The 26,170-nt window shown below is 47.2% G+C and overlaps 1 protein-coding gene across 1 annotated transcript in view; it reads left to right on the top strand.

Annotated features, from left to right (window-relative positions):
- The window catches only part of NOS1 (nitric oxide synthase 1), a 207,583-nt gene that overhangs the window by 12,709 nt on the left and 168,704 nt on the right, over window positions 1–26,170 (top strand). The window contains exon 2 of the mRNA XM_054527663.2: window positions 754–828. The gene's annotated coding sequence lies outside the window, so the exon portion shown is untranslated. The remainder of the gene's footprint in view (window positions 1–753; window positions 829–26,170) is intronic.

Below are 26,170 nucleotides of genomic sequence, written 5' to 3'. Positions count from 1 at the left end.
TCTGGTGCCTTGGTATGAGGGCAGAGGAGGGAGAGGCAGGTAGGCAGCCCCTCACCCACCTGGGAAAGCCAGGGGGACTTCTTGGAAGAGGTGGATCTAATCTGGGACGTGAAGGATAAATGAGCATGAGCCAAGTGGAGGAGGGCAGATAATGGACAGATAATTCTGGCGCTTTGGTATGAGGGCAGAGGAGGGAGAGGCAGGTGGGCAGAAGCAAAGAAGGAAAGACTCTTAGTTATATTTGGGGATTGGAACCTTCATTCCTGAAGTCAATTCAGCCAGACTTTCTGTGCTTACAGATATATCAAGACTTTGTTTTTAATTGCATACACATGTATACTTTGTAAATGAATTAGGAAATACAGAAAGGCAGAATGATCAGGGGTGTTTGTTATCAGGAGTCTGAGATAACTTCAGGGCTCACTTGAGGTTTTAGTTACCCTGACATAGGTTCCCAAGCACGTAAGGAAGAAATGAAACCCTCGCCTTGGCCTCGTTAACATACGATCAGCCACTGTGCCAGCCAGCCACTAGGAAGCCACTGAGAGGGGATGTGTTTCGTTCATTCACAATTTTGGTGCACACCTTCTCTGTGGCAGGCACTATATTGTTACTGCCCTCCTAAAGCTAAGGATGGGGAAAACAGAGGGACATAAATCCATTAAACAGCAGGTTACAATAACAGGAGTTATGTTCTGTATTAGAGGTGATGAGGGCTGGACCCAAGAGGTTAACACCTGATTTCCTCTTTAGAATGAACAGACACTGATCCAGAGAAGAAGCGGGTGACAGAGGGCATTCCAGGCAGGGGGAACAGCATGTGCAAAGGTACAGAGGTGTGAAATGACTGTGGTGTATTTGAGGCAAGGTGAAAAGTTCATCAGTTGCAAAATTTCTGGCAAAAGGAGGTGGCACGGGTAGGGTGGGGCCGGCTGGAGAGAGGAGAAGGGAATGGAAGAGAGAAAGAGGTACTGGTTTTCTTAAAGTTAGGGTCCTATAAAGTAAGGTTTACCATTATGGTCTCACCATTTCCACTGCCATCTAACTGTCCCCATTTCTTCAACCCAATAAGCCAGTTGTCACATGTAAATAGCTCTCAGGTGGGCATGTTTCATGTACACTGTAATATTTTGCCTGACTGGGTTTGCTTTTTGAGGTTAGCTGTCAAGATTTATAATTTGGGATTTCACATTTTTAACAAAATAATCTAGGTGTCCAGCTTCTTGTGAAAAATCAGAGAGCCTGATGACACTGAAGGCTCCATGTTCCCACCTGGGGACAAGCAGTCAAAGTGGAAGGGCAGCAATAGGTGCCCACTGTAGACGAGGTCATAGGCTCTCCAGTCCAATCCAGCCCCTAACCTCACCCACTTCCTCATTTACACCTTGGTGTAAATGACCTCAGACCCCAATACCTCTGGGGTCTGATGCTCTGGGGGCATCAGGGTCTGGGGTCCCTGCCTTGGGAGCTTCCATGACCCCACAAGTCACCCTATTTCCTGCCACCCCCAGTGCTTGTCCAGCCTCCTAATCCTGAGGTCCTAATCCTGAGGACTGCGGGGTTGGGGGTCAACCATTCCTTATGGCCCCTTCACCTAAAGGAGCTGGTCTGGAGCTGCTCTGCATAGGCCAGGCTGGCTGACACTGGTTCAAGGCAGCTTTTAATTTTTCCAGACAGAAGGAAGCAAAGGCAGGAGAATGGGGACATGGAAGGAAAGGCTGGGATCCCAGCAGCCCCAGCCTCTCTTTTTGCCTCATCTAAGACATACCTCTAGGTTCCACTTCTTCATCTGTATCTCTCTTTCTCTTCCCCATAGCCCAGTAGTTGGAATTTAGTGCCAGGGGCCAGGCACGGTGACTCATGCCTGTAATCCCAACACTTTGGGAGGCTGAGGTGAGAGGATCCCCTGAAGTCAGGAGTTTGAGACCAGCCTGGCTTCTTAAAAATACAAAACAATTAGCCAGGCATGGTGGCAGGCACCTGTAATCCCAGCTACTCAGGAGGCTGAGGCAGGAGAATCACTTGAGCCCCGGAGGTGGAGGTTGCAGTGAGCCAGGATCATGCCACTGCACTCCAGCCTGGGCGACAGAGCGAGACTCTGTCCCAACAACAACAAAAACAAAAAGAACTTAGTGCCAGGAAGAGCTGAGTTCAAATCCTACTCTGGCACTTTACAGAGGTGTGACTTGAGCAGTCATTTACCCTGAAGCTCATTTATAAACGGGAACAATGACAACCAACTCATTGGCTTATCATGGGCATGAGCTGGGGTCATACATTAAGTGACAGGTACAGTACCTGGCACTTAGTATGATAAAAGGCAGCTGCATATGTATTCTTGCTCTTCAGTCTGCTTCTTTCTCTGGGTGTCTACAGCAGACACTGTCATTATCCTGTGCACAGTCACTAAGATTTCTTCACCATGTTTGCATAACATACCAGCTCTTGGTGCGTTTTTACTCCCAACAGCCGGCAGGTGCATCTCTTTGCAGCGGACTGTCCTCAGGCTTTGCCTGGGAGAGACCTGAGTTCCTGGGAACGTGCATTCTTCTATGAGTGTCCCGTAAAGGGTGAACCTCAGTGACTGGGGGGGTGCAGCTCCCTTGCCACTAACAAGAACATCTCTAGGGTATCGCCTACGCTGTCTGCAGTACTGCCCTCCGGACTGAGCCTCCAGGGGACTTTGCTGATATCACAGGCTTGCTTGGCTCTCTTCCCTTTGTGGTTCTATTTCCCCCTCTTCTCTGTCATTTTTCCTGAGGACATTTCCCAGTAAATCACAGTGGCAGGAATCTTCATCTGAGTGTGCCTCTGGGGAAACCAACCCAAGACACTATCTCTTTTCATCTCAGCCTTCCAGATCCCCCGCCCTCCTACCTTGATTCCACTTATTCCCCACTTTCCCCATCTCTTCCCCATTCTGCCTTCCCCTCCAGGCCAGCTTAACCAGGCATCTCCACCACCAACTTGGAAACAGATGGAATCATCTGGGCGAGAGCACTCCCTTCGCGGTGATTTATAATTCTTGATTGGGCAGCGTTATTTTTAGCTGCCTCTCTCCACCTTCTGCTGTCCTCAGCCATGGAGGAAGTTCTGCCCTGTTTCTTGGGCATCAGAGGGTGGCTATGTCAGTGGTTTTCAACCAGGGACGATTGTATCCCCCAGGGAATATTTAGCAACATCTGGACATATCTTTGGTTGTCACAACTTGGGTGGATGGTGCTACCGGTATCCAGCAGGTAGAGTCCAGGCATGCTGCAAAACATCTGTTCATTGTGCAAGAGGCATTTGTGGTCGTAATTTTGGAAGCAGATTGGGGGATCTCTAAGAAGGCTGAATATAAGACGGCATGTATTGAGGCTCTGACCTCCCAAGAGAAGAAGGTCCCATCTCTATGGATACTCCTAGTCTGACACGTTGGGTCAATGATGGTCCTTTGAAACTGTCTCTCCTTGCCATGTATCAGTCAGCATTTGCTGTGTAACAATCCACCCCAAAATGCCAATGCTTGTTATCTGAAGTTATTTAAGTTCACAATTCTGCAAGTTGGCAGTTTGGGCTGGGTCAGATGAGTGGTACTTCTGGTCTCAGATAGGCTCACTCATGTGCTTGTGATCAGCTACCAGGTCAACTGCAGGCTGGCTGATCCAAACAGTTCTTAGCTGAGATGGGTCATCTCTGCTCCACGTGGTCTCTTATGCTCCAGTCTTCTAGTCCAAGCTTGTACATGTGGTAGTGGCAGCATTTTAGGAGCATGACAGCAGCTATACAGACTCCTGAAGCCCACATTGGGAACTGAGAAATATCATTTCTGCTGTATTCTCCTGGTCAAAACAAGTTCTGTGACCAGCCCATATTCAAGGGATGGGGAAACATACTTCCCCGCTTAGTGGGAGGAGTCATAGACTATTGTCATCATTTTTGCAATGTACCACAGTGACATTTTCCTTCCAGGCTGAGGTCATGCACTTATTTAGAGTCCTCACAGTTAGTGGCACCAGCATGCAATTTGGCGCTAAGAAACTGTCAGTTACTTAGCTATATGGCCTTGGGCAGTTCCTTAGCTTCTCTGGGCTTCAGTTTCCTCATTTATAATTCAAGCAAATTATGCCTAACCTGCCTGCCTCACAAGTTGTCAGAAAGCTCAGATAAATAGTAGTGGTAGAAGGGGCTATTATTTTATTATCAGTACTTGAAACAAAACGAGGCCCGACTGCTCCTGCTGGGCACAGGTATCTCTCCCCTCCGAGCCAAGTTCTCTGTAATTTGTCAGTAGCCAAGGTCTGGCAAGCCCCTGGTGGATCCTCCATCAATCCTCCTGTCTATTTTCCCAGGAAAAATCCAAGTGATTTTGCCAGAAACTCTCACGACCCTTTTCTTTTGAGCTTAAATACTAAGCATCAGCCAGATGCCCCTCCGATAATTCTGTTAGCTGGTCTAAAAGCAAACTTTGAAATTTCTTGGCCTAAACCATTCTCAATGAACCCCCTTCCCTGGCAAAGGTTCACTTTCATTCAATAAACACAGCCTGTGTGCTCTGAGATGTCTCATAGCCACAGGTTCTAAGATGCAGGAAAGAGACGTGTCCTCCGTGAATGCAGCCAGGTTGTCTCAGGCCATCTTGGTGCCTGGTGACTTTTCTACAAGAGTGTCAGTGATCAGCCACCAAGCATCTCACAAACCTGGGAAAACTGAGATCAGAAGTGTTCAGAGAAGAGGATGATTAATCCAGCCCTTGGCTATTTGTGTTGTTTGGAGCAATGAAAGAGGACAAACACCATCATTTAGTTATTCTGATGATTGATGAGGGTTATTGAAAGCTGACTGTGACAGTGTCCCCTGTTCAAGTCCAGGAACCATACCTGTCCTATTCACTGATGTTCCCTGGTGCCTTCCATTAGGCCTAGCCCATAGGAGGTGCAGGCAGTGTGGAATGATCTCATTTAATCTTTCACCAACCCAACCAGACAGCCACCATCATTATTGTCCCCATTTTACAGATGAGAGGAGTGACAGCATATGTCCAAGTCACACAGCTAGGAGGCAGCAGAGTCAAGACTCAAACTGGATCAGTCTTGCTCTGAAGTCCATGCTCTCTGTGGCTACACCGTGCCCCCTTCAACTCTGCTGACTGCATAACAGTCTAGGCCTGTGGGCAGGTTGTGGGAAGGTTACAAACAGGTATGTGCAAAGCAGACAGGTCACTCCAAGGGGTTCTTTCCATAGTGGAGGGCCCAAACCACCACTCTTTCCACCCTCCTCGAGGTCAAATGGACTCTGCCCTTCTTCTCCTGGTGTCAGTGTGGCATGAAACGCTGGGAGAAAATTTGCCTTTTTAAAAAAATTTTTTTAATTTTTTTTTTTTTCAAGACAGAATCTTGCTCTATCACCCAGGCTGGAGTGCAGTGGCGTGATCTCGGCTCACTGCAACCTCCACCTCCCAGGTTCAAGCAATTCTCCTGCCTCAGTGTCCTGAGCAGCTGGGATTACAGGTGCAAGCCACCACGCCCAGCTAATTTTTGTATGTTTAGTGGAAATGGGGTTTCACCATGTTGGCCAGGCTGGTCTCCAACTCTTGATTTCAAATGATCCGCCCGCCGCCGCCTCCCAAAGTGTTGGGATTACAGACATGAGCCACCATGCCCAGCCAGCCTTTTTGTACTGATTTCACACTTACTACTTTCTTGCTTATATTAGGCCCTCTTCCAAATACTTCCCCTGAATTATTTCATTGACGCCTCCCACACCCCTAAAGAAGAAGGTTCTATAACCCTCCAGTCATCCAAAAGTAACTGGCATCACTGGGATTCAAATTCAGGCAGATTTAGCAATAATAATAATAACAACGGCAGTTACCATTTTGTCTTATCATCATATGCCAATTACAAGGCTAAGTATTTTATGTGCACAAATCTATCAGCTCTACGAGGTAGGTACCACTAGGATCTCCATTTTACAGAAAAGGAAACTGAGTCACCGAGAAATAAAGTGACTTCCCCAACACTAGCCAGGGAGTAAATGGCAGAGCCAAGATTCGAACCCAGGGCTGGCTGAGTCTAGAGTCCATGGTCTTCCTCATTGTGCCCCAGCACTTCCCCTGTGGGAGTTAAACCTGTTGAGTTTGCACATTAGATGGCATTGAGTAAATAAATTTATGAATGAGTGAATGAAGGAAGAGAGTACTTCCAGGCACCCTCCTGACTCCCATCCCTAGGGACAGCAAGAGAGGAAGCAGGGGTCTCAGTTAAAGAAGTCTCAGCTCTAGAGCAGCTAGGCTTCGAAGGCTGGAGAAAGGGGTTGCACCTCTGGAGAATCCCTGGGGGGATGTTTCATGACACAGCATCCTCTTCTCACCAAGTCCCTGGGGAGGGGTCCCAGCAGGCCAGTACTCCTGAGGCATTGACACCTTTCCTGGTGAGGCAGGGAAGAGCAGGCGACTTCAGGAAAGCGTTGTCACCCTCTGCCTACAGAAAGGTCACCAGAGGCTATGTGGACGAGAATTTGGTAATGACCCTTCAGTCCGTTTCTACCAATGGAGTTGCAGAGAGCTTGGCAGAAGCCACACAGAGCAAATCATGCCGTGTCCATTGGAAACAGTCTCAGCATACGCAAAGCCCTGTCTCCGGAGCAAAACTAGAAAACAATGGACCAAATCAAGATTTCAGTTGCCTCCCTTCCCCTCCCCCACAACAGAAAGAACTCTACTTTCTCCTAGGTGCAAGTGGAGTTTCAAATATATTCTTTCAGCTTGGTGTAGCAGCTCACACTTGTAATCCTAGCACTTTTGGAGGCCAAGGAGGAAAGATCATTGGAGGCCAGGAGTTTAAGGCCAGGCTGAGCGACACAGCAGGACCCTGTCTCTACAAAAAGTTTTTTAAAAATTAGCCAGGCATAATGGTGAACACCTGTAGTCACAGGTACTCAGGAGGCTGAGGTGAGAAAAATCACTTGAGCTCAGGTGTTCGAGGCTACAGTAAGCTAGGATCCTGCCACTGCACTCTAGCCTGGGTGATGGAGCAAGACCCAGTCTCAAAAAACAAAACAAAAACCCGTATTTCATGATGGTTGTGTACCATATTTTGTCAATCCCTTGACCCCGTTGTCCATGAATCCTTGAGTGACCTTACATTTATGATCCCACATAGAAGGATTCTATTAAAATAGGAGTGGGATGACATCATTCCCCTACTCAAAGCCTTCCAAGGGCTCCTCATTTTCTCATTTTCTCATCTCTGTCAGGTCTCTGATGAAGTGATTCTTCTTCAAAGAGCTATTTGCTGACCACTCCAGCATATCCTGTCCCCCTCTGTTTCTCTACCCTGTCGTAATGTTCTCTGCAGCAGCATTACCTCCTTACACACTAGAATGTGAGCTACATGAATGCAGGACCCTGGTGTGTTCGTTCTGTGTTCTGGGGACCTTCCACAGTGCCTGGCGCTTAGTAGGTGCTCAATAAATATTTGTTGAATGAATGAATGACCCTATGTTACAAATGAGGAATATGAGGTTCACTTGAGGTCAGCTACCCTATAATTGAAAGAATCCAGATTAAAAAAAGGACATAATATTGTGGACTGTGTAATATTCTGTCATATAGTCCTCCATTATGAAAATTTAGATCATTTCTTCTGTCTGGTCAATAACTCCATAACTCTCCGTGAACATTCATCTTTTTTTCCTAAATCTGTTTATTTCCTTAAGATTTATTTCTTCTCTTCTTTCCCTAGTTTCAGAATTTCTTTCGTTGTATTCTAGGAGCTTAGATTCAAATTATTAGTATTAATAAAATAGTTTTATTTAACAGATGCCACTTTAGATAATTGTTTTTATATTTGCATTGTCAGTAACTATTAACAAAAATATACATAGATTTATTTTTCGTTTTTCTGGTTTTGTTGCTCAATATCAGTTCTTAAAATCCATGATCTCCCCATTCTTGGATTATTTGTTTTGATTTATTGTTGGGTCAACAAGGGCTTGCATTTGAGTTTTTCATTTTGTTTTGTTTGAGGGCACACAAGTGGCAGACTTTCCAAGTTTTTGTCTGAGAATACATTCGTGGCACCTGAAAGGTAAATATAAGAGTGGAGAATTCTTGGACCACAATCTGAATATTCCTGATATGGTTTCACTGTGTCCCTACCCAAATCTCATCTTGAATTGTAGCTCCCATAATTCCCACATTGTGGGAGGGACCTGGTGGGAGATAATTAAATCAGGGGGGCATTTTCCCCCATATTGTTCTTGTGGTAATGAATAAGTCTCGTGAGATCTGATGGTTGGCTCTCATTCTCTCTCTTGCCTGCCACCATGTAAGACATGCCTTTGCTCCTCCTTTGCCTTCTGCCATGATTGTGAGGCCTCCCCAGCCATATGGAACTGTGAGTCCATTAAACCTCTTATTCTTTATAAATTACCCAGTCTCAGGTATGTCGTTATCAACAGCATGAAAACAGATTAATACAATTCCCATGACCCAGGAATGTCCCCTTATCCTCCTTTGCAGGCATTCTTCCATCCCCAGGTGCAACCACCCTTAGGATCATAGCAATTTAGTTTTATCTATTCTTGAACTTCATATAAATGGAATCACACAGTCTGGACCCTATGTCTGGCTTATTCTACTCCACATTAAGTTTTTCTCAATTGATACATAATAGATGTACATATTTTCACGGATGTGTGATCATTTGTTACATTTCATACCATGTATGAAGATTAAATCAGGGTAATAGGGATATTTAGCACCTTGACTCTTTATTTTATTTTTTTTTTGAGACAGGGCACTCTGTCACCAGGCCAGAGTGCAGTGGCACAGTCATAGCTCACTGCATCCTCAGTCTCTCAAGCCCCAGGGGTCCTCCTGCCTCAACCTCCCGAGTAGCTGGGACTACAGGCGCATGCCACCATCACACCTGGCTAATTTTTTATTTTATTTTATTTTATTTTTTGTTGAGACAGGGTCCCACTATGTTGCCCAGGCTGTGTCTTTTCTTTATGATAGGAACATCTGTTTTATTCCACTCTAGCCATTTTGAAATGTACAATAGTATTATTGATAACTAAAATCACCCTACTGATCTATCGAACACTAGGTCTTATTTCTTTTAGATTCACCTATGTTGTATTTATCACTAATTTGTCCCTTTTAATTATTTTTTTCTGTCTGAATATTAGTCCATTGAATGACTGTACCACAGTTTGTCTATCCATTTTCCTCATGATAGATATTTGGGTGGTTTCCAGTTTGGGATGACTGTTATTATACAGGTGTTTTCCATAGACACTGAATTCATTTCCCCAGGTATGTATGTGAGTGTGGAATTGCTCGATCATATAGGAGGTGAACACTGTAAGAACCTGTCAAAGAGTTGCCCAACATGCCCACACAATTTCCCACCGTCCATGCATGAGAGTTCCACTTGCTCCATGTCCTTGTTGACACTTGGAATTTGCCAGGATTTAAATTCTTATTTTGTTTGGTTTGGGCCATTCCAGGTGTGTAGAGAGAGCTCACTGTGGTTTTAATTTGTATTTCTCTAATGTCTTATGACTTTGAACACCTTTTCACATGCTTACTTACCAGTCCTTTGGATATATTCTTTCATGAAGTGTCTGTTCAACTCTTTTGCCTATTTGCTTCTTTTGCTTGTGGTATCAAGTTTTAGAAATCTGTGGCAAGCCTGATTCTGTTCCTTTATAAAGATCACCTGGGTAGTGGTGGTGGTCGTTTGAGGTTTGGGGTTTGGTTTTGCTTCATTTTTTTTCTTAAATACTTGCAGAAATTTTTTCTTATTCTGAAATTCCTGATATTGATTTTTGTTCGATTTGGCCGAGATACTCACTCGGCTCAGCCAGTTATAGACTGAAGCCTCAAGAAAGTTTTCTATTTTTTTAAAATTATTTTTCTCTTTGTTCTACTCCCTCTCCCATAATATCTGAATTGATCCTCCATGTTTCTAAGGTTACATGAGCCCTATTAATCCTATCAAGGCCAACAGAAGCAAGAAGGGGAAAATTGGACTTACCCCAGTTGAACATTTCTAGCTGGGGATTCCAGCCCCCCAGGAAAGCAGAGTGGGGGACGGTTATCGTGGGCAACCTCAGCGGGAGGCTCAGCCTTGGGCCAAATGGTGTCTTTTCTCTGGTGATTGTGGAATCAGAGAAATAATGAACGCAATGCCCTTAATGTCTGCCGTGCCTGGCTCCCCTCAGTGGCCACCAGCCAAGGATTAACACCCACTTGGGCTTCCCCACAACATGGCGGCTCATACTACATCCTTCCCAGAGGCACCAGCTGGATTTAAATGAACCTATTTGTTACTTCCCATTCCTGACAGTTGTATGCTCCGGGGTCTTTTCCACTAACTGGAAGGTGACTTACTCCTTCATGACCTTCTACAAATCTGTTCAGACCTTCTTTCAGTCAAATCTCATCCACACTCTATTTTGCATAAATTATATGAATTTATGTGGATGCCAATCTTCCCTAGTTTCCAGCACTGATAAAGGCTTTCCCTGATTTGTATATTCCTTTGGTAATTTCAACAGATGCCCTAGAGGGGGACATAGATAAATCTTACTGCAAAATTCATCCCCTAACCCATAAGTCCTTTTCTCATTCCCTGAAGCCACATGAAGCTAGCATCTAATTAAATAAAGATCAGGCCTCACCTGGTAACATGTTCCTTGTATTTTATTATACAATCCAGGAGCCTTCTTATTAAATCTAAATTGCACACATAACTAAGCATGTCGTAGATATTTAATCATGTCTTAGGGCCTGTTTTTCCTCCAGACCTCAGACATCTTCAGGTTTTGAGAAAAGAGATAGACGTCCCTGTATAGCTTTGGAAGGGCTTTTGTTTATATATGTCAGAAGGGTCTGGGGCTGGCCCTTGCCTTAGAAATAGTTTCCTCCTTCCCTAAGTACCATGCAGTTAATGCAGCCAGGGCCCATTGGCTCCTACACAGAATCCTCCACCACGTGGTCCTCCCCACCAGCCTCAAGACCTGTAAGTCTTCTGCCCACACTCCTTATACTCTCACAGGCTGAATATGCAAGTTCTAGAACTTGAGTTGCTCCTTCATGCCCCATGCCTTGCACACACTGTTCCCCCCACCTGGAATGCCACTGCCCTTCCTTACACTAGTAAACACCAGGTCAGCCTTCACATTTCATCCAAGACATCAGCTCCTCTGAAAAACACATCCCTTCCCCCAGACTCCCTAGCTGTAAGCACCGGGCTCCATTTCACCCCTGTAGCACTTTCCATGGTGCATCATAGAGGTGGATTTGGGTTCTGTCTCCTGAACTGAGCTGAGAGAAGGCAAGGATGGTGATTTCTTCATCGTCACATCCTCCTAGTTGAGTTGGTTCGATGCCTGGCATATTGTAGGGGCCATTACTAGTTTCTGAAGGAGCAAAAGGATGGATGAAGGAAGAAAGGAAGGATAAATGGATAAATTGGTGAATAAATGAATGAATGATGAATAGAAGGATGGATGGATGGGTGGGTGGATGGATGGACCAAAAGACAAATGGGTGGGTGGAAGGAAGGGAGGGAGGGAGGAAGGAAGGAAGGAAGGAAGGAAATATGGATGGAGGGTGAATGATTACATGATGGATAGATCGATGAGTGAATGAATGGATGGTTGGATAATGGAAAGATGGATGGATGGAAGGAAGGATGAATGGGTAGATGAATGAATGGTGAATGGGAGGATAGATGGATGAATAGATGGATAGATAGAAGAAAAATAACTGGGTAGAAGGGGCAGATAAGGTGTTTGATACCAAGAGTTATAAGGAGAGTTATAGGCATAACTTATACCCAATTAAGTGTGCTAATATTAAAGGTACACCCTTGCTGTGTTTTAACAAGGCTCCTGTGTATCTGCCACCTGCATCAAGATGCAGGGCATTTCCAAAACACCCTACAATATCCCTGTGCCCCACCCAATCGATAGCCCACCCCTTGACCAGGTGCAGTGGCTCACGCCTATCATCCCAGCACTTTGGGAGGCCAAGGCGGAAGGATTGCCTGAGCTCAGGAATTTGAGACTAGCCTAGGCAACATAGTGAGACCTCATCTCTACTAAAAAATAAAAACAATTAGCAGGGCATGGTGGCACATGCCTGCAGTCCCAGCTACTTGGGAAGCTGAGGCTGGAGGATTGCTTGAGCCCAGGAGATTGAGACTGCAGTGAGCTATGATTGTGCTACTGCACTCCAGCATGGGCAACAGAGTGAGACCCTGTCTCAGAAAAATAGTAAAAAATAACCCACCCTTATGGGTCACCACCATTCTGACATCTACCACCATCAGTAGTGTTCTTCCTCTTGAACTTCATAAGACGGAATCATACAGTATGTTCTCTTTGTGCCGTAGGCCCCTTCTTGAGAGTTGACCAATTTATTTTTTATTTCTCATCCCATCTGAAAACTCAGCTTGAGTGACCACGTCCATTGACACTAGCTGATGTCTATCCCTCTTCCTCTGTGTAAAGTACATTTCCCTCAAGATCTCATCACCCATGGCTAGACAATGGCTTCCATAGCATCCATTTCAATTCACAAAGCAACCCTGTAAGTAGGTTGTTTGTATTCTGCCAACTTACAGATGAGGAAACTGAGCTTCAGAGTGGTTAAGTCATTTGTCCCAAATTCTACTAGCTGTAAAAAAGCAGCCTCAGGCAGTTTGAATCCAGAGCCTACCTTTAGCTCTGTCCTATCTCCCAGCGGAGGCCTTGTGACCCAGTAGACATGTTTGTCGATTGACTGAATGATAGCACCTGTCTTGCTGGTTTTTGGAGTTGCAACATTAGAAGTGCCTAGGATTACTGCGCAGGGAGTGGCTCAAGGCCAGGCCAGCTTCACGTGCAAGGTGAGCAGTAGCTTCTTGTCCCCTGATGGTCTAGTCTTGATTTGACTCATGCCTGAGCAGGCCACTATGGGAGGCTGAGACCTGGAGGTTTGGCTCAGTGATCAACACCCCCAGGAGCTATCAAAGGCTGCAAGCACAAAGCTGTTCATTTGGGCTGCAGAAGAAACCCTTAAGGCAGTTGAGCAGCCAATAGTATTTGTGCTAGCAAAAGAGATAAAAAAAAAGGATGTCAGAAAAGTGTAATTTTTTTAATCCCCCAGTTTTTTTGAAGAGGAAAAAAGGAGAGACAGGGTGAAATGGGTCTAATTCTAAATGAAGAGTGGCGTGCAGTTAATGATGACTCATTTTCTAAATGGGTGTTTGACAAGAACAAGAAAGAACTAAAATCAGGACAATTAGGAAGTAATGAAGAGCTTAAAAACACAGAAAAAAGCAGGTAAGGAGATCACCTTGGGAGCCCATGATTAGATATGACTCAGTGTGACGCGGGGCCAGGCTGGGGGGTGGGCGTCCCATAGGGTTATCTATGAGAATGATTCCAAAGAGTGGGCGCACATGAGAGGGCCTCTGAAAATTCAGCTGGACCACAGTCCTTGCCTCTGCCCACTCCTTGCCTTGTCCAGCATCACCATGCTCACCCAGTCCACTGTCTTCTCTCACCTGGAGCCCTTACGTCCTCTTTCACCCTGTGTCCCAATGCGTTTGCCTTAAGCAGGCAGAGGAATCTGTCTAGACACAAGGCGATTGTCATTCCTTGTTCCAGATCCTTCTGTCACTTTTCAGGGCACATCAGAGAGAATCTAAATGCCTCACCTTGATCTCCAAGTTCTAGGCTAAGATATGTGCTAATGTCCAGCTCTGTCTCAAGCCAGGTGTTTCCTCACTCTGTACGTGCCAGGATTCTGGCATCTTCACACATACACATACCAAGCTTCCTCCAACCTCAGGGCCTTTGCGTATGCTGTTTCTTCTGCTTGGAACACCTCGTCTTCATTGGTGGGGCAGGGGTACTTCTTCTCAATCTTCAAGTTTTTTGGGTTTTTGTTATGGGGTTTTTTTCTGAGACAAGATCTCACTCTGTCACTCAGGCTGGAGTGCAGTGGCATGATCACGGCTCACTGCAGCTTTGACCTCCTGGACCCAAGCGATCCTCCCACCTCAGCCTCCCAGGGTGTTGGTATTACAGGCCTGAGCCACTGCACCTAGCCATCATATGACATTTCTTTACAGCCTTTATCATGGTTAATGGTTATAGCTTTTGTTCATTTGCTTGCTTTTATGCTGTCTAGTTCCTCCTCTGGAATATGAAGGCAGGGATCATGGATGTTTATTTGCCAAAGTATTACCCAGCACCTAACAGGTGAATTACTCATAGTAGAATAAATGAGAAAGCAGCCATCTAAGCAGTAGTTCTAGTTCTGGCTTCAGACATAGCTGGATCCAGATGACCAGCGTTATCAGGAATCTTTCTCTGTTCACCTCTCAGGTCTGCTTTCTTCTGTGCAGTCTTCATTCTCAGGCAGGCTCTTCTCAGGGCAGATTTTTGTTCTATCCCTTTAACAACGCCAGTGGAAAGAAAGGCTCTCCTTTAGACTCTCTTTTGCCAAAGTCAAGTCACAATTTATTCATTTGACAAGTCTTTATTGAGCACTTACTATGTTCTAGGCACCATTGTAAGAATTGAGGCATCATGAGTAATCAAAATGGACTGAGTCCTTGCCATCTTAAAGCTTACATTCTAGTGGGCAGACAAGAGTCAGACCCTAATAAGTGCTCTGAAACAATTATAATTGAGGTGGAATTTGAGAGTATTGGAAGGGGTGGGGTAGAACTCAATTAGTGTGTGTTGCCTCTGGTTACCCTGCTTGGAGGCACTTGTTTCTCCTCAACAAATCCCACGGCCATGAGAGTAAAAGCCAAATTGTTCTCCCAAGGAAAATGGGGTGCTGTTATCAGAAAGAGGGGGGACAGAGCTGGTCAGGAAAACCAGGAAATGTCTTAAGCAGACTGTGGAGGCAACAAGCTCAAGGATTCAAGATTTCACTTCTAGAGCAAGTATTCACGGTGTGTAGGACTCAGTACCAGGCATCATGGAAGAGGCTCTGGGCACTGGAAAGGGGAGTGGTCATTTCTGGCCTCCTGGCTTAGGGCAATGGTTCTCACTGCTGGGGTGGGACACTGATGTGTCAGGACCAATCAAGAGGTGCGAGAGCACACAAGTCTTGATACTTGCTTGATACACAAATACTTGATTCTAGAGAAATCAGAGCAGATTCTAGGAGGTCCTTGAAAGAAATGTCACTTTCAGTCACTGACAAACTTTTCTGAGCAGGAAGAAAGGACGTGGACTCACCATGGGTAGATACACGGGGGTCTGTGCCTACCTTCAGTCCTATTTCAGCCACAACATGCCTGACGCCATGAAGCTATCACTGGTGGGAGTTGGCAGCCCTGGTGGCTACAAGCTACTAAACTGCTTTACTTCTCAGCAAAATGTTTTTCCAACCTTGAAATCTAGGGACGCCCATGAGAATGCTTAGCCTCTTCTGTCTTTGCAGGTCTCTGAAGAGTAAAAGTTGAGAGTTGCAATTTAATAGCACCGAGGTAATATTTAATCCAGAAAGGGCAACTTCCAAAACTGGTTGTGTTTGGGGAGGAGGCTAAACTTTGGGTTGGGTTTTTTTTTCAGCCAGATTGAGGGGTTTCTTGATTCCCCCTTGTTACTGGTAGGCCATTTGAGGTTGAGATTGGAGACCAAGGAATCAGAAGTTGTTGCCTTTTCCTCAAGATGACTATCACAAGAGTGGCATCTGATTTTTGTTGTTGTTGTTGTTGTTGTTGTTTTGTTGTTGTTTGGAGTTTTTTTAGAAACAAGGTCTCTCTCTGTCACCTAGTCTGGAGTGCAATGGCACGATCATAGCTCACTGCAGCCTTGAACTACTGGGCTAAAGCAACCCTTCCACCTCAGCCACCTGAGTAGCAGGGATTATAGCCATGCACCACCATGCCTGGCTAATTTTTATTTTTATTTTACTTATTTATTTATTTATTTTTTTGAGATGGAGTCTCACTCTGTCACCCAGGCTGGAGAGCAGTGGCGTGATCTTGGCTCACTGCAAGCTCTGCCTCCTGGGTTCATGCCATTCTCCTGCCTTCGCCTCTCGAGTAGCTGGGACTACAGGGAGCCCGCCACCATGCCTGGCTAATTTTTTGTATTTTTTAGTGGAGACGGTGTTTCACCATGTTAGCAAGAATGGTCTTGATCTCCTGACCTCGTGATCCACCTGCCTCGGCCTCCCAAAGTGCTGGGATTACAGGTGTGAGCCACCACGCCTGGCCTAATGTTTATTTTTTAATGTTATAGAGATGGAGACTTGCTTTGTTGCCCAGGCTTGTCTCCAACTCCTGGACTCAAGAGATCCTCCTGCCCTGGCTTCCCAAAGCACAGGATTACAGGTGTGAGCCACTGCACCCAGCCTGATTTTTATATCAAATGCCATCTCAAAGGGTTTGGTAATGATGGCCTAGACCACAATGTTGAGAGCAGATCCAGGCACACAGCAGGAGAGTGTACTGTGATCCACTAGTAATGTCTGCCAGGGACATGAGAAGGGCAGGTTGTGCACACATGACAGATACTTGCCACACCTGATCAAATGGTTAACACTGTGAAAAATGCCCAGCTAGAAATAGATGCAAAGCCATAACAGACTGATCGTCCTGAGGTGACATGTCACTGTGAAAACAGACCAAGGTCAGCCAGGTGTGGTGGCTCACACCTGTAATCCCAGCACTTTGGGAGTCCGAGGCAGTGGATCATGAGGTCAGGAGATCGAGATCATCCTGGCTAACATGGTGAAACCCTGTCTCTACTAAAAACAAAAAGAAAAACAAAAAAAAATTAGCTGGGTGGGGTGGTGGGCGCCTGTAGTCCCAGCTACTCGGGAGGCTGAGGCAGGAGAATGGTGTGAACCTGGGAGGCGGAGCTTGCAGTGAGCTGAGATCACGCCAGTGCACGCCAGCCTGGGGGACAGAGTGAGACTCCGTCACAAAAAAAAAAAAAAAAAAAAAAGAAAGAAAAAAGAAAACAGACTGAGGTCAGACCATTCCTGGCTCTACCACTTGCATAAGTGGGTAATCTTGGGCAAGTCAAATACCTCTCAGCCTCAGTTTTCTCATTATCTCATTATAAAAATAAAAAATAAAAAATAACCACATAAGTTTTAAGGATTAAATGAGATCATATTTGCAAAATTATTCGTAGGTAGTAGGAACTCAGTAAGCCTTACTTCCCTCCTTCCCACTCTGTCCTAAATCCACCCAAACTGAAGAGGCGAGAAGTCAGGAAGGAAAGGGAGAAGGCCCTGGAGTAACTGGGATAAGGGAAGTGCAGAGGGGCTGACCTGGAAATGAATGGAAATTGGAACAATTAGAAAGCAATGGGAACCAGGCACGGTGGCTCATGCCTGTAATCCCAGCACTTCGGGAGGCCAAGGCGAGCAGATCACCTGAGGTCAAGAGTTTGAGACCAGCCTGGCCAACACGGTGAAACCTGTCTCTCCTAAAAATACAAAAATTAGCCGGAAGTGGTAGCGGATGCCTGTAGTCCCAGCTACTCAGAAGGCTAAGGCAGGAGAATCGCTTGAACCTGGGAGGCAGAGGTTGCAGTGAGCCGAGACTGCACCAGTGCACTCTAGCCTGGGCACAGAGCAAAAAGAAAACAACGCGGAGTTTAAAAAGCCAACTCCGAAGCTTCCAGAACTGGAGATACAAGCTCGTCTGGCTGGCACAGAGCCCCCTGGAGAGACTCTTGGTGTGATGGTTAAGAGTGTGTGTATTAGAGTCAGACTACACAGGGTTAAAGACCAGCTCTACCACCTACTGGCTGTGTGATGTCACCTTTTTGTGCCTCTGTTTCCTCACTGTAAAATGGCAGTGGGAAGAGTACCTTCCGTATAGCGATGATGCATTAAATAAATGAGCTCTATGGAGAGGTCTGGCATAGCTCCCAGCACGTAGTAGGTGCTATTATAAGGTAATGATGATGATGTTGATGATCTAGCAAGCATCTGCTTCCTCAGTGGCCTGGAAGTGCATCACTAGGCCCCTGTCTGTCCCATTATCACCACGGGATAATGGGGGACATTGAAGACATCGCCATAGAGAAGAACTCCCCCAGGTCCTTCCAGGAAATGTGCCCCTTTCATGGCCAGGGGTTGGAGGTGTCCCAGCCTGCTGGGTGACTGCGCTACGTGGAGGTCTCTCAGTCTCATCCGGGCAGATGGCATCCCCGGGGTCCATCATTCATTATCACAACAGCAGAACCTTGCCACTTTCCACTCTAATGCCCCTGTAATCAGCCAAGAAACCCTGCAATTTGATATTTGGAAACAATTAGCCCAGTTCACGGCCTCTGCAGCATCAATTAATGCGGACGTGGCCATAAATTACAGGGAAGCAGGAACTGGCGCAAGAGGATGAGGTCACAGCAGCCACAAACCTTTGGCTCAGGGGAGGTTCCCTGGGAAGGGGAATGACCACGGGGGGTCCTTGTCTTCTTCAGTCACACAGGTGGGGCCCCTCTCCCCCAGGAGTCGCCAGAGACCCATAGCCAAAACCCTGTGGCCAGGGCCTCTGAGCTCAGGAACAAAAGTGCGTGGCCAAGAAACCTGGAGCGTCCAAAGCTCAGGTAGGCCAACTCAGCCATCCCACTGCCCCCACGCAGGCCTGCCCCCATGCTCTCCTCCAACTAAGAGGAAGATGCTGCAAACCCCCAATCTCTGAGTCTCTCCAGAACAGTCTCAGCTCTGCATGACCCTCGGTGCAAAACAACACTGGCACCCCCAACAACCCTGCCGCAGTCAGAGGGTGCTCCCTGGAGTGCATAAAAGGCTTCTTGGGGCTCCTTTCTCAGAAGCCTCAGCCTACACCTGTCCAGAAGCAGATGTCAAAAAGTCAGGCTGACTTTGCTTTGGACCCCTGCTCAGCCACATGCTGGCTGTGTGACCATATGCAAAACTCATCCCTTTTAAGCTTCAGTGTCACCTCTGTAAAATGGGATTAAAAAAAAAAAAAAAAAGGTAGACAAATGGGCTGGGCATGGTGGCTCATGCCTGTAATCCCAGCACTTTAGGAGGCTGAGGCAGGAGGATCACCTGAGCTCAGGAGTTCAAGACCAGCCTGGCCAACATGACAAAACCCCATCTCTACTAAAAATACAAAAATTAGTTGGGCGTGGTGGTGGGTGCCTGCAGTCCCAACTACTCGGGAGGCTGAGGCAGGAGAATTGCTTGAGCCCAGGAGGTGGAGGTTGCAGTGAGCCAAGATCGCGCCACTGCACTCCAGCCTGGGCGACACAGCGAGACTCTGTCTCAAAAAGAAAGTAGACAAATGGGTTTAACACAGTGCCTAGCACATAGAAAGCATGTGGTTAGTGGGGCTTGCTGCTGGCTGTTGCTAGAGCAATAGTTAACAGAAAAATAGCAAAAATCACAGAGGGCTTCAGAGCTTACAGAATACCATCTATTCTCCCAAAGGTGGGGAAAAGGAAGCAGACAGCTCATTTCATTTTCAAGCTCGCCCACGTGGTTCTTGGCAAGCCTCAGGTTTGTGCTCTCTGGCTGCAGGCCTGAGGCGTCAGCTCTGTGCCACGTGGGCCTCTCCCTAGGGCAGCTCACAACCTGGCCTCTTGCTTTTCCAGGGCTCTTTGGAGAGCAATGGCAAGAGGAAAGGACAGAAGCCACTTCCTTTTTGTCACCCTATCTCAGAAGTGCCAGCCCCTTGCTTTTGCTGTATCAATTCATTAGAAGCAAGTCACAAGGTCCCACCCACACTTGAAGGGAAAGGAGTCACAAGGGGTCTGGCTGTGAATACCTGGCTGTGTGACCATATGCAAGACTGAGCTGGGGCATCTTGAAGGCTGCCTACCCTTGAGGGACAGTTAATGTCCATACCAAGTGCCAGGCCCTGGGTGAATGCTTTTCGAAATCGCTGGAAGGGCCAGGCACGGTGGTTCACACCTGTAATCCCAGCACTTTGGGAGGTCAAGGCAGGCAGATCACCTGAGATCTGGAGTTTTGAGACCAGACTGGCCAATGTGGTGCAACCCCGTCTCTACCCAAGATACAAAAATTAGCTTGGCACAGTAGCAGGAACCTGCAGTCCCAGTTACTCAGCAGGCTGAGGCAGGAGGATCACTTGAACCCAGGAGGTGGATGTTGCAGTGAGCTGAGATCACACCACTGCACTCCAGCCTGGGTGAGGGCGAGAGCGAAACATTCGTCTCAAAAAAAAAAAAAAAGAAAGAAAAAAAAAAAAGAAGTTGGAAGAAAGGTTTTCAAATATTCCCATTGCAGGCATCAGCCTGTTTAATCCTCTCTACGACCCCATGGGGTGAATAGTACCTGCCTCTAGATTGGGAAGAGCAGAACCCATGATCATCCAACAGAGAAAAAGGTGAATTCTGTCCTTAAAAATATGGGGAGAGGGAATGCTGGCCAAAAAGCAAAATGGATACCAAAAGACAAAAAGAAAAGGAAAAGAAAAGTCTGCCAAACACCATGACTATCCCTATTTTGTAGGTGAGAAAGTTGAGGCTCACAGAAGTTAGATAATTGCCTAGAAATTGGGAGGAGCTGCTGGAATTCAAACCTGATTTCAGCGTTAGCATCTCAGTCCACAAAGGTCAGGTCATGGTCCTTGGGACAACTACCATGGACTGTGTAGGCCGCCCTGCACTTGGAAAGTTGAATCTCTGATTAATGGGGTCAGGAAGCCAGCATCCTGACTGGACAGGGGAACCTTGCAAATGAACCATAATTCAGTAATGTGATTTCCTCGCCTGGGGCAGACTGGGTGTTCTGGGCTAGGAGAGCAAACTCTTTGGCCTGTCTGGCTTGGTCTCATTGGAGACTTGAAGGGCCCTTAATGATTGTAGCCAGAAATTTCCATTTGGGTTAAAATCAGAACACAGCTAATCCCACTGGGAGGAAAACAGCCTTGAACCCCCGAAGGTAGCAAAGCTAAGTAGCATAACCCAGGAGGCAAATGAAGAGGCCCTCCCCATCCTGACCCCAGTTCAGACCAGGGCAGTCTTCCACATGTGGGTAGAGATCGTACCCAGAAGGGATAAGGACTTATGCTCCAGCCAGGCCTGGGTCCCCATCCCACCCCTGCCACTATCTGATTGCAGGACCCTGATCAAGCCACAAAACCCTTCCAAGCCCCAGTCTCCTGACTTGTAAAATAAAAGTGATGATTACCTAAACCCACAGGACCGCCATGAGGATAAGGAAGTGGCGAGTTTGCAAAGCCACTCAACACATAGTAGGTGCTTTGTAAATAGTCACCCTTCTCGGTGAATGGACACACCAGGCAGAGACCTCCACCACCCCCATGCCTTCATGTTTGTGTTCCTCATGCCGGGCTCAGACTTGGTCCACAGTCACGTTTAGTTAATCAGGGAGATAATCAAGGAAGAATGCAACTTCTGAACTGGGTGAAGTCTTGGAGGATGCAAATTCAAGAATTTGAGCCATTCTCAGATGTTGAGTCCATATGAAGTGGGTCATGCTCCTATTTTTAAAGAAAGCTTTGACCAAATGAGTCAACAATGTTTATTTCCTCTTTACCTGACAATAAGAGTGTATTTTAACCACTGCAAAAAGCCACATGCCCCCCAACACCTGAGAGGTAGCCCTGTGTGAGACTGGTTATGAGCAGCTCTTATCTGTCACTGAAGAGGGTTCCCTAATCCCCTACAAGCATAGATGAATCTGGAGTGCCTGCCATATGCCCTGCTCTGCACTCTTCTGCCTGAACTGTGCCAAGTCTCAACTTCCTAGAAAACCCTGAAATAATAATGTACTTTGCTCTGTGACCTTGGGAGAAAGACTTCACCTCTCTGAGCTTCAGAAAACAGGGTTTATGTCAACATCTCTCAGATCTGTCACAGGACTTGGAGGAGACATGTGCATCACAGCCCCGGGTGCCTGATTTAAATCCTCAATGAATGGCAGTTCTCATTGTTCTAGGATGATTCTGTAACTCATAAAGACTCTCTCAGGTCCCAAAAAGTGAAGCTGGTTGTATTTCCTTGGAAGCAGATCAGAGAGGAGAGGAGCACTTGCTGAAGACTCACAGGACTGAGAGGAGAACAGGTATTGTGAAGGCACAGGGCAGACTGAGGACAGGTGAGGGTGACCTGCCCCCTTGCCACCCCTCATGTCCTCTTGAATGCATCATGCCTCCACTCATAGCAATCTTGATGTTTTCCCTTCTGCTTGGCACAGGGGGCAAAGAAATCCTCCATTGTAGGTAAATCCTGACCAGTTTCCTAAGGAGAGGCACAGAGAAAAGAGACACAGAGGTGGATGGTCCAACAGTTGTGGTCACCAATGGTCTCAGTGCCCGTTAGAGCCCCTGGCACCTGAGAGGTGGAGGCTGTGTGCAGGCATGTGTCTTGTGTGCACACGAACACATGCATGTATCAATCGCATATGAGATGCTCTATTCCCCAAAGTCCAGTCTTCCTAGACCAGCAGCAAATCCAGCACACATGGTTGCAGGAAGAATCTTCTCATCTGCCAGGAGGGGCTGCCTGCTGCATTTGGGGGCTGCTGACTGCAGATGGCCAGATATTACATTCTGCTCGGTCTCCCATCTGGTGGCTGCTCTGGCCAGCCAGGAAAATTCCCCACAGGCTGTCTCTGGGCTCTGGACAAGCCACTCTGCCACGCCCCGACCCTCCAGTGACCCTCAGACAGGACTGTGTTCAGCAATCCGGAGGATCCACGCCCTCCAGCAGAGCGGCCCCCCGCCCCTGCCCAAGGCAGCCTCTCTGCCCTCATCTCCCTGTCGGCTTCCACACAGCAGGGGTCAAGAGCACGGGATTTGACACCCGATCAACCAGCGATCACGTCCTGGCTCCATTGGGCATTTGCCTAACCTGTCTGACCCTCAGTTTCCCCTTCTGTGATCCTACATCACGGGGCCACTGAGAGGACAAAATAGGAGGTAATGCATGTCATGTAGGGTCTCCCCACCTCTGCACTGCTGACATAATGGTCCAGATAATTCTTTGTGGTGGGGGCAGCCATGCGCACTGTAGGGTATTGAGTAGCATCCCTGGTCTCCACCTCTCCCTCAGTTGTGACAACCAAAAATGTCTCCAGGCATTGCCAAGAGTCTCCTGGGGCAAAAAGTCATCCTGTTGAGAATTACTGGGGTAGACTGTTTCCTGTTGTGTAGTGCCACGTCAGCACTGATGGATGGAGGCTACCTGGGGCCGGCAACGATTTTCTGAGTTAAAAGAAACCGCACTGCTGTAGGGTGCTTAGAACATTCACGGGCACACAGAAATACTCAACAAACATTAGTTATTATTGTTGTTTTCTTGCCAAAAGACCTTTCTAGTCCCCTCTAGACTAGAGAGTAAAATGAGGTTTTGAAACCTGTAGTGTGGTTCAGTGTTCATTCATCAAACATGTATGGAGAGCTACAAGGCAGCCTGGGAAGGATATAGATATGGGCCCAGTTCCTAATTAGGTAACAGGAAGGGGTACAGGAAGAGCAAACACCAGAGGCTGGAAAAGTCCCTGCTTTCATCCCACAGGGCAGCTGATACTTTGGAGGAGATGTGCAGAAATAGAAACAGCTCAAGCACGGTGGCTCACACCTGTAATCCCAGCACTATGGGAGGTCGAGGAGGAAGGATCACTTGCTCGGGAGTTCGGGACCAGCCTGGGAAACATAGGGAGACCTGATCTCTACTAAAATTCAAATAAAATTAGCTGGGCATGATGGTGTATGCCTGTGGTCCCGGTTATTCAGCAGGCTGAGTTGGAAGGATCGCCTGAGCCCGAGGTCCAGGCTGCAAGGAGCCCTGTTTGTGACACAGCACTCCAGCCTGGGCAACAGAGCGAGACCCTATCCAAAAAAAAAAAAATATATATATATATATATAGAAAGGGTAGCAGCAGCCCTTTCCCCTTTCCCTCTACTTTCTCCTTCGCTTTGCTGAGACCATATCCCGCCTCCAGGTACCCCCAACCAGCAGTGCCAGGTGCATTGGACAGCCCCTCCCCAGCCTCCAGTTCCTGTCCCAACCTCATTATCCCCAGATCAATTTCCCAAAAACATGATGATCCTGCTCAGTGGACATCTACTGATCCCAGAACAGAGAGGGTACCTGGAACATGGAAGTTTCAATGCTAAAGCCAGGAAAGTCCTGGGCACATCAGCAAGGTTGGTCACTCCACCTATGACCTCTCAGCTTGCAGGCCCTTTACCCACGCCCTCCTGTGCTTCTGAAGGCAAATCATCCTGGGATGATTCAGGCCCACTGCCCACCTTCTCATCCCCCACAAAAGGGCAGGCTCAGGGCCAGGCAGTCCAACTGCCACTTCACAGCTTCTCAGTAAAGCCCACTCATCTGAAGCTCTGAGGCAGGAGAATTCGAGAACAGAGGGGGAAGTGCGGAGGGAAAAGGACTTATCCAGGGCCATCCATAGGGTTAGCAGCAGAGCTAGGACCAGATGCCAGGACTTCTGGATAAGCAGAATAATTTAAATTTAAAGGAGAACAATGATAATAACTGAGTTCTACTAAGTTCTTACTCTGCCCCAGTTCTGTACTGAACACTTTACTGGCATCGTGTTGCTGAATACCCTCATCCTGACCCCAAAAGTTAATATTGTTATTATCAAGACCATTTTACAGAGGGGGAAACTGAGGCACTGATGCATTCAATGACTTACCCTAGGGTACCCAGCTGGGAAGTTGTAGAGTCAGGATTCAAACCCAGGAAGTCAACACCACAGTTACAGGAGACAACCACTGTGCCACACAGCCTCCTATGAGCAGCCTCTCACCCTGGCCCCTGGCAGTATTGATGTTGGAAAGTAGGAGTTTGGGAGCCTTGCAAAGTGCTGCAGTGAGGAGCATGCACACACACACACACACACACACACACACACACCCCTACACCTACCTTTCACTTATTATGGGTCTCTGTCTGAGGATCCCTCAGAAGAGGGCAATGCTTACCTTAATGATTTGCTAATGGTAGTGGTTCAGCTACTGTGGTAAGCTAGAGCTATTGTAGACAGGGGGCTGCTCCCAGAGCCTTTCATCCCTACTGTAGTGGAGTCGTTAGCTCTCTTTATAATTCACAGGGTCCTGAGGGATGGAGGCAAGTGACAAGAGACAGAAATGAAAAGAGACATGGTGTCCATTTAAAACTCTTTATTGAGACTCTGTTAGGTGTTGGAGAACCAGTCATCGATACAACACAGAGACAGAAAACAGACAGGCAACCAGGGAGCCAACTGTAGTGTGATCTATGCTGGGCTGGAGGTGAGCCCAGGGGGCTCTGGAAATACCAGAGGGGCCATTTCACCCAGTCTTTGGAGGTAGGAGAGGCTTCCTGGAGGAAGTGATGTCTCAACCGAAATCGGAAGGATAAGTAGGATTGAGCTAGGTAAACAGCAGGGGTGGTGGGGGGCATATTCCAGGCATAGAGAAGAGCTTGTGCAGAGGCCCAGTGGGGGAAGACAGTGGCCCATCCCAATAACTGTCAGTCACTCTGTTCAGCTGGGTCACGCTATTCGGTTTGAGGATAGTCATGAGATGGGAGAGGGGAGAGGTAAGGCTGGAGAGGTGGGCAGGGGCCATGTCAGATAGCGGTCTGCAGCTCATTCTATCATGAGGACCATGGATGACCACTGATGGGCTTGAAGTAAGGAGGTGACAGGATTATATTTGTGTTAGAAAATTATTCCGGCTGTTGGATGGAGAATTGGATAGGTGGGGTGAAGCTAGTGTGGACATGCACTGTATTCTTGATTCTCCAATTTCCTTCAGTATTTACCTCAGGGGATTGATGGGTGCAAAAAAGTAATGAAGAAAGAAAAAAAGGGAGGGAGGGAGGAAAATGGATGGATGGATGGATGGATAGATGGATGGATGGATGGATAGATGGATGGATGGATGGATAGACTGATGGATGGATGAAACCCAAGGGAGGCCAGGTACACTGGTTCACGCCTGTAATGCCAACACTTTGGGAGGCTGAGGCAGGTGGATTACTTGAAGTCAGGAGTTCGAGACCAGCCTGGCCAACATGGTGAAACCTCGTCTCTACTAAAAATACAAAAAAATTAGCCGGGTGTGGTGGCATGCCCCTGTAGTCCCAGCTACTCGGGAGGCTGAGGCAGGAGAATCACTTGAACCCAGGAGATGGAGGCTGCAGTGAGCCGAGATTGCACCACTGCACTCCAGCCTGG

This window comes from Pongo abelii, chromosome 10 (genome assembly GCF_028885655.2).
Source record: "Pongo abelii isolate AG06213 chromosome 10, NHGRI_mPonAbe1-v2.0_pri, whole genome shotgun sequence".
NCBI lineage: Eukaryota > Metazoa > Chordata > Mammalia > Primates > Hominidae > Pongo > Pongo abelii.
The sequence above is the reverse complement of the archived record's forward strand: the minus strand, read 5'-3'. Positions and strand labels throughout refer to the sequence as shown.